Raw genomic sequence first — 9,114 nt, forward strand, 5'->3', positions numbered from 1 at the left:
TGTTTTAGCATTTTATAACAGCTTTGTTGGGGTACAATTCAATACAATAAAATCCACTTATTGTAAGTATACAGTTTAATGATTTTTACTCACTGAATAGAATTCTGCAACCATCACCACAATCCACTTTTAGAATAGCTCCTTTGCCAGAAAAATTTCCCGCATGCTTATCTGCAGCCAACCCTGGCTCTCAGCCTCAGCCCTAGACAGAAGTGATCTGCTTTCTCTCTGTTTTCATCTGCCTTTTCTGGAGATGTCATATAAATAAACGGTAGTAGTGGAATTGCAAGTTGCAAGTTTCACTTTGTCATACCAAAAAGTTAAACATAGGGTTACTGTAAAATCCATCAATTCCACTCCAAGGTATATATAAAACAGAATTGAAAACGTGTTCATGTAAAAAGTTGGATACAAAATATTTATAGTATCATTATTCATCATAGCAAAAAAGTGGAAAGAAAGGGTGGGCAAGGTAGCTCACACCTGTAATTGCAGCACTTTGGGAAGCCAAGGTGGGTGGGTTGCTGGAGGCCAAGAGTTTCAGACCAGCCTGGGCAACACAGTGACCCTATCTCTACAAAATATACAAAAAGTAGCCAGGTGTGGTGGTGTGCTGAGGTGTTCTGAGACTGAGGTTGGGAGGATCACTTGAAACAAGGATGTGGCAGTTACAGTGAGCTGTGATGGCACCACTGTTCTCCATCCTGACTGACAGAGTGAAAACCTGCCTTAAAAAAATAAATAGGCACATGTGTAATCCCAGCACTTTGGGAGGCTGAGGAGGGCAGATCATGAGGTCAGGAGATCGAGATCATCCTGGCCAACATGGTGAAACCCCATCTCTACTAAAATACAAAAAATTATCTGGGTGTGGTCGTGCGTGCCTATAGTCCCAGCTACTCAGGAGGCTGAGGCAGGGGAATTCCTTGAACCTGGGAGGTGGAGATTACAGTGATCTGAGATTGCACCGCTGCATTCCAGCCTGACAACAGAGTGAGACTCCAACTCAAAAAAATAAAATAAAAAGTGGAAAAAAACATAAATATTCAGCCATTTATAAACAGATAGAAAAAATGGAATATTCACATAATGCAAAAATTTATTTATTTATTTTGAGACAGGGATTCACTCTATCTATTCACTAGCAGTGCACTAGTGTGATTACAGCTCACCTCATCCTTGGACTCCTGGGCCCAAGCAATTCTCCTGCTTCAACCTCCCAAGTAGTGGGGATTACAAGCATGCATTATCATGCCCAGCTTTATTTTTTATTTTTTTGTAGAGACATGGTCTTGCTCTGTTGTGCAGACTGGTTTCCAACTCCTGGCCTCAAGCAGTCCTCCTGCCTCAACCTGCCAAAGCCCTGAGATTACAGGAGTGAGCCACCATGCCTGGCCAAATTTCAAATAAATTTGAAATTTTTAACTGAAAAACAACAATATTGGGGCCTACATATCTGATTTTTCACCAAAGTCACCAAAGCAATTCAATGTAGAAAGTAAAGTCTTTACAACAATTGGTTCAAGAACAATTGAATATCCATCGGGGAAATAGACTAATCTTAACCCCAACCTCACACCATAACAAAAAATTAACATGAAATAGAATTTACACTTAAACATGCAAGCAAAAATTTAAAAGTTTCCAGATTAAAAAGGAAAAAAGAAATAGTGCTTGGTGTGTGTGTGTGTGTGTGTGTGTGTTTGGAACAAAGTCTTGCTCTGTTGCCTAGGCAGGAGTGCAGCAGTGAGATCTCTGCTTACTGCAGCCTCGATCTCCCAGGCTCAAGCCTCCAACCTTAGCCTCCCAAGTAGCTACATGACTACAGGTGCCCACCACCATTCCTGGCTAATTTTGGGATTTTCTGTAGAGATAGTGTTCCAATATGCTGCCCAGACTGCCTTAAACTCATTGGTTCAAACAGCCACCCACCTCGGCCTCCCAAAGTGCTGGGATTACACTTGTGAGCCACCGTGCCAGACCAGTTCTTTTGTGTTTAGTGAAAGAAATATTTAAGAGATATCTCACAATGGAATATTTTTTAAAAGGTCATAAACACATGAAGAAGTGCTTATCATCTTTCCTCATCAACTAAATGCAAACTTAAACCATAAGTTTACATACCCACAAGGATGGCTAGAAGTTAAATAACAAGAATAATAATAAGTGAAAAGTACCAAGTGCTGCCAAGGAGGTTGCCCACATAACGCTTGCACATTGCTGATGGGAGGAAAGTAAGTGTCCAACAGCAGGGGCTGCTTGATTTATCTGGCATTCTTCCAAACAATGGAACAATAAAAATGGTGTTACAGGCTACTTTCTCTTTCATTCTACTCCAATTTCTCCAGGCCCACACCTCCAACTCCACACACAAAAGCATGGCCTCATATTCCCCAAGCAGCTTCTTCTGAATGTCTCCTGTCTTAGAAAATGGTGCAAGTGCGTCCCTGCTGTTCAACTCCATGCCCACGGTCAACCCAGACAGCTTGGCTGCCATCCTCACGTCTCTCTGAGGTTGCCGCCACACCCTCTCTCAGGACTCCTATGCCCACTTATGCCACCACATCAAGCATGAAAACTTCCTTTTCTTGTTTCTCTCTCTCTCTTGCTCTCTCTGTCTCTCTTTCCTTTTTTTCTTTCTTTTCTCTCTCTCAAGACAGATTCTGTAGTGCAGTGGAGCAATCATAGCTTATTGCAGACTCCACCTCCTGGGCACCAGCTATTCTCCCTCCTCAGCCTTCCAAGTGCTGAAACATCCTTTTCTTGTGTGCTCCTGCCCAGTAGCCAAGCTCAAAGGGACCCATGGAGAAAACTTATAATTATCATGGGAAATTAAATATGACCGTGTGATGGCTGATTATGTTGGCACAGGAAAACCATGCAGGTTTCCATAGTGTAGTGGTTATCATGTTCCCTTAACACACGAAAGGTCCCTGGTTCAAAACCGGGCAGAAGCAGCTCCTTCTACTTCTCTCCTCATAATTTCAAATTTATTACACTGAGGACTAGCCTAGAACACCCCAAGGGTATTTATGCTGTTGCATTTCCACCTCAACCACTGGCACTTGGAAAGAGCTGAATCCATCTCACTTGCTGTGGACACTGGCATCAATGAATTTCACACAAAGCCTGACCTCTGGATGGCTGTGCACTGCCAAATGGAATTCAGATCCCGAGCAAAATGGAGAAATCACAACAAGTTGACAGTGGTGGGATTCGAACCTGTGCCTCTGAAGAGGCTGGAAACTTAATCCAGCACCTTAGACCACCCGGCCATACTACCTTTCTCCTGGGGTATATTCACATATTTTCCTTCCTTATACAGCATCCCCAGGGTCCCTGGGTCAACAAGGCATTGGGGCTAATCCACAGGGCATCCCAGAACCACTGCCTTCCTTCAGGCTTCGCTGGGCCAGAGACACCAGCTGGGAAATGGCTCCACCAGCATCCTGGCAGAGAAGATTTGAGAGGCACAGGCCTCGGGATCTACTTTGGGGATACTCAGAAAGTCACCCACATCGTTCCTTGGCTGAGGGCAGTGTTGCTCCAGTCCCAGTGCTGACTGCAGCCCTCCACTGTCTCCTCAGGGGTTTCCCAAGTTCAGAAAAACCTTATTTTTATAACTTTATGGTATAGCATCAGTAAACAGTACTTTTAAATGGAGAGATTATTTTTGTATCTGGCAGAATTAGCTTATAATGAGATTAATTTGAGGTTATAATTTTGAGAGAAAATTCTGAAAATGAATTCCACAGTAAAACAATTAAGCTATTCAGGTATTTTATTTTTATTTTAGAGGGAGGGTCTCACTCTGCTTACCCAGGCTGGAATACAGTGGTGCGATCATGGCTCACTGCATCCTTCAACTCCTAGGCTTAAGGAGTTGAGCCTCCCAAAGTGCTGGGATGCAGGCAGGAGCCACTGTACCTGTCCCCTCTTCTTAAGAATTTTTTTCTTTTAATAAAATTTAGAGTATGTGTCGCTTCCCACTTTGTTTTTGGTGAAACTGTGAGACTGACCAGGACACTAGCAACTTTTCTATTAAAAAATAGAAACACCCTGTCCAGGTTATCACAGGAAGCAGAGTCTATTATCTCATGGATTCTGTTGGTGAGGTAACTTTAACCCCTGTGGTCCCAAAGAGGCCTGAGGCAGGATAGGACTGTCTCTAGGGGAGCCAAGTCCGCGTCTTTCCCTGATCTGGGTGCTCAGTCTGCTCAGGACCCCTGCCAGGCCCAAGGCTCCTCCACCTGGTGTGGAATAACATGAGCCTACAGCACCTCCAAATTTGATCTCCTTTCTGCAAGGAGGTGACAGGAATTGTCATCCCTGCTTCACCAACAGGTGACCTTTCCCAATGTATGAGAATGAGGGCTGGGTGATCAGAGAGGCCACAGCTCCTCAGCAGCCCTTGCCCAAGGCCCAGGGGACTCCCCACATCTGTGGGCCTCACCCAGGAGAGTTCACCTGTCCCTCTTCCCCCAATACACACAGGCAGACCGAGGTACACATACACACAGGAAGGCCCAGGCACACACGTGCACAAACGCGGGAATTTCGTGAGCAGTCATTGAGGCAGACATTCAACTTCCGTTGAGTGAAAGAGTGTGAAGGCCACACTCTTCCGTTGAGACAGGAACTAATCCACTTTGTGACTTGGGATAATGTCTAATCTCTGTGAGGCTCATGGGCTAAAAAGGTCAGCCCCCTCATTTCTGAGAAGCAGCAGATGGTGGGAAAAAGGTGGACTCTATGAGGGGAGGGTCCCTGCCTGGGTGGGTGGTGATAGAGCTTCCCAGAGCCAACCTCTCCTGTGTGGAGCACTGGCTGGGCCTCTCCCTGGAATGGTACCCTCACTTGCAGTGAAGGCTGGCCTTTCATTGGGAAGGTGATGCTTGGAAAGTTGGAGAGATTTTTCTCTCTTGTTTTTTCTGAGACAGAGTTTTGCTCTTGTTGTCCAGGCTGGAGTACAGTGGTGTGATCTCTGTTCACTGCAACCTCCGCCTCCTGGGTTCAAGTGGTTCTCCCACTTCAGCCTACGGAGTAGCTGGGATTACAGGCATTTGTCACTACACCTAGCTAATTTTGTATTTTTTTTAATAGACACAGGGTTTTACCATGTTGAGCAGACTGGTCTTGAACTCCTGACCTCAGATGATCTGCCCACTTGGGCCTCCCAAAGTGCTGGGATTAGAGGCGTGAGCCACCGCGCCTGGCCAGTTGGAGAGATCTTTCATAACAGCATCACTGGAATCAGAACATGAGCCCAGCCTGGCCACTGAGAAGTTGTGTCTTCCCCATCCCCCAGGTGGCAAATCATCCCTCCCCTCCATCCCTACCCTCAGCACTCCAGGGAGTGTAGAGAAAATTCCAGGAATTCTGTGCCCCAGTGTGGCTTACCTTCTGCCTGGGTGTCTAGGGGATGTCACCTCCCTGAGCTGGCCATTGTCATTATCTGTCACCTGAGGGTTGAACTATGAGCTTCAGAGACCCCTGCCTGAATGGCCCTTCATAGTATCTTTGCTCCTGACTTTCTGTGTGATCTCTAGGGCCTTGTGCAGAGAAAGTACTGGAAACCCCAGATCCAAGAAGTGAGCCAGGGCCAAGGGGCTACAGTCTCCTCTCAGAGGGCTCATGTAGAGTCCCTTCTGGAATCCCTTTGAGTTTTTCTCAGTCCCTCTCCTTCTGGGACCTTTCCCAGTTCGTTTTCTCTGTAATTTTGAGAATAGGGCCCTGAAAGCCTGTCTGGAAGCTCTGGGTGGGTGACCACAGGACACATGACCAAGCTGGGTAGTTGGGCCAGGGCAACCTCTGCCCCGGGGTCAGGCCTTCCTCCAAGCCACCTGGGCTCTCCTGCCTGTGAGAAGGATGCTTGGCTCAGGGCCATCTTTGCAGAGGTTGCAAAGTGCTCCCTTTCTTTAAAAAGAACTCCAGGCTCCTGTGTCTCAGACTTTCCATGAAGCCCACATTTTCAGGCCCTCCTGCCTTCTGTTCTCCTGGCCTCTCAATCCCAACCCTATGCAGCATCTTGGGAACCTGAAGGCACCTCCCTGTCCAGCTACTCTGGGTGCTCAGCATCCCCCACCTGGCAGAGTTCATCCCCTATCACTTCAGTTTGAGAAATAAGACTGCTCCCAGGTTTCTTAGGCCTGATGACTGTTCCCTCTCAGTTCTGTAGGAAGATTTTCAAGCTAAGAAGAATAACAGAAAGGAGAAGACTTTCCCCAAAGAAGTTTGGTGCCCTGTTCTTGGCTCACCTAAAATCCTGTCTCCTGCCAGTGATGCCTCTGTGCCCTGTGGACAGCCCTAGGAATGGAGGCTAGGAAAGAGCAGTGGATCAAAGTCGAAAGTGACAGATGCCTTGAAAAGGGGACAGAAAGATGAAAAAAGGGGAGGGAAAAGATCTTTATTTTGGGTGGGGGAATCAAGGAGGCATCACTTGTGCATATGCTTGGGGGCCTGAGGGGTGTATGTACTGGGCTCAGGGCACCCTGCAGGAGTGGGACCTGGAGGGTGGATGCTGTAGGGTGGCATGGGAAGCAAGAGGTGTGCTCAGGCCAGACAGCAGGAGAGGTTCACATCAGGCTGTGGGCCCCCAGAGCAGAGAAGGCGAGAGACAGTTGTAGCTGGAGACTGCTTTGCTGTGGTCACCGAAGCCCTGATGTGGAAGGGGCTGAACAGGAAGAGAAAGGTGGGGTTGGAAGCTGGAGTGTCCCATGATGGGGCTCGGCCCTCAAGGGCAGCATCTGTCCCAGACCCATCTGGTGGGCGTCTCCCCAGAAGCCAGGGACCCTCTGCAGGAGCTATTTCTCACCCCTTGCAATAGGTTTCTATGCTGATTGTGGGGAGATGGGGGTGGAAGTGGTGAGCCCAGGCTTGCCATCAGGCAGATCTGGGTGTGAATTACTCAAGTCTTTGGGGGTGGGGCCTCAGCTGCCATCTCTATCCCTGGGAACCACAGTCTGTTGGCACAGGATGTCATGAGGCTTAGAGGAGATGAGGTTCAGGAAGAGTTGGCACGTGGGGGGCCACTGTAGATGGTGGTGATGGTGATCTATCCTGCAGCCCACCCAGCAGGGTTCTGAGGTCTTCCCTAGGCCCTGGCTCATTTGGTTAGAAAGCTGTCCTCATGCCAGTCCTGGGGTCCTCATGGTGCCTGGGGTTGGGGGTGTCATGCAGGGGGACATAAGCCTCTGTGTCTCAATGTCTTGGGGTTAGCCAAAAGTCCAGGTGGTGCTGTGCTACAATTGTAAGGGGCTGGCACAAAGGGAACCCCTGCCTCTGCTTCTCCCTTTTGCTCGCTATGGGTCCCAGTGAGCAGAGCTGCTTGTGTTTGGAGAGTGTGGCTGTCTCAGGCACAGCTCAAAGGCTACCTTCTCTGGCATTCCTCCATCTGTGCATGCATTTGTTGAGCACCTAATATGCTCTAGACCCTGGGCCAGGTGCTGGGGACTCAGCAATGGATAAGTCAGATGTGGTCCCATCCTCCAGGATGTTTCAATCCAGCAGGGAGCCGAAGAAAAAGACAAGGAAACAAGTGCTGCATCAAATAACCAGGGCTACTTGGCTGGAAAAAGTGATGGGAAATTCTTGCATAGGGAACCTGTCAGTCAGAACCTGCTGAATGGGTCAGAGCTGCCTTTGCAAAGAGCTAGCAAGAGCCAGCTTTGCAAAGAACTGTTTACTCCCACCCCAGCAGGAAGCCCTTTCCCACATCTCATGCAGGCTTGGGAGCTCCATGGGCATCACTGTCCTTGTCTGGAGCCCTCAGTGAGGCCCCTGATGAGTCCATCCCAGTAGCTTGCAACACCCAGCACAGCAATGAGGACTTTTGGGCCTGAGAACTGTTTATTAGGCATTATCTAGCATCTAGATAAGGATCATGTACTCACCACCACCTAATTTGCATAGTGGCACATGGTCACATATTATGCTGGTACGTGGAGAAATGTCTTAACTCTATAAACAGGACACATGCGGTAGAAAGGAAGCTTCTGCTCGATGTCCAGTAACCTCGGAGGCTACCACTGACTGTCCTTTGGTCATGGTGCCCATCTAGAAATGCTCCATACTCCTCTCCCAGCCCTTGCATAATTTACTTGTGCTCTGCAAGCTTCTTTTTCCCTTGACACAGCTTGGAAATTTAGATTGGCTTCCAAGAGAATGCACAGCATTCCCTTGATCTGTTGAGGGCTGCCTGCAGAAGGCCCTGCTGTGTGGCTGCACTGTCCCTTGCCCACCCCTGCCAGACATCAGGCTGTTGCTCGTCTTTGGCAACCACAATGGTCCCGAGTGGCTATCCTCATACGTGTGTGCATGTATCCCTGCAAAGACATCCACTGGGTACCTTCCTAGAAGCCCAACAGCCCTGGTCCACAGATATGTACATTTTTAATTTTGAGAGATTGCCAAATTGCCTTCCAAAGAGGGGTAGGTGAATTTAAGCTCTCACTTGCTGTCAAACTGTTTGATCTTTACCAACTTCCTAAGTTTGAAGAAATAGATTCTCGTTGTAGCTTATATTTATGGATGGAAGGTATTTCAAAAAGGAATTCTGATGTAAATAGCAGGAGAAATTCCTGGGAAAGAAGCTTTGTTTTATTATGTTTTATTTTTAATTAAGAGCAGTGTGAATGCTGTTTTGTTCACTTCAGTGCAGTAGAGTGCAGGGAGAATCCAGTCAAGAGGATGAGCTGCAAAAGGAAAGAAATAGCTTCCTTCATGAAAGAAAGAGGGCTCATGGTGAAAATGAGATACATGTGTTCTTGTGCAAAGATGGTGAAAATCACTCCTTGGCAGCTTTTCTCACTGCAGTCAGTCCCCACGCTGTGCCTGAGTGGCCATCAGGCCTCCCAGCTGGTTGCAAACACAGCTGGTGATCCCGAGGACAAGGACTCCTTACACCCCTGCTGCTCTCCAGGATGTTACGAAAAGTTTCACCAAAGCTGGGCACTGTGACTTATGCCTGGAATCTCAGTACTTTGGGAGGCCAAGGCAGTGGGGATAGCTTGGGTCCAGGAATTTGAGGTTGCAATGAGCCGAGATCATACCACTGCATTCCAGGCTAGGCAACAGATTGAGACCCTGACTCAAAAAAAAAAAAAAAAGTTTCAC

This window comes from Cebus imitator, unplaced genomic scaffold (genome assembly GCF_001604975.1).
Source record: "Cebus imitator isolate Cc_AM_T3 unplaced genomic scaffold, Cebus_imitator-1.0 Scaffold634, whole genome shotgun sequence".
NCBI classification, from domain to species: domain Eukaryota; kingdom Metazoa; phylum Chordata; class Mammalia; order Primates; family Cebidae; genus Cebus; species Cebus imitator.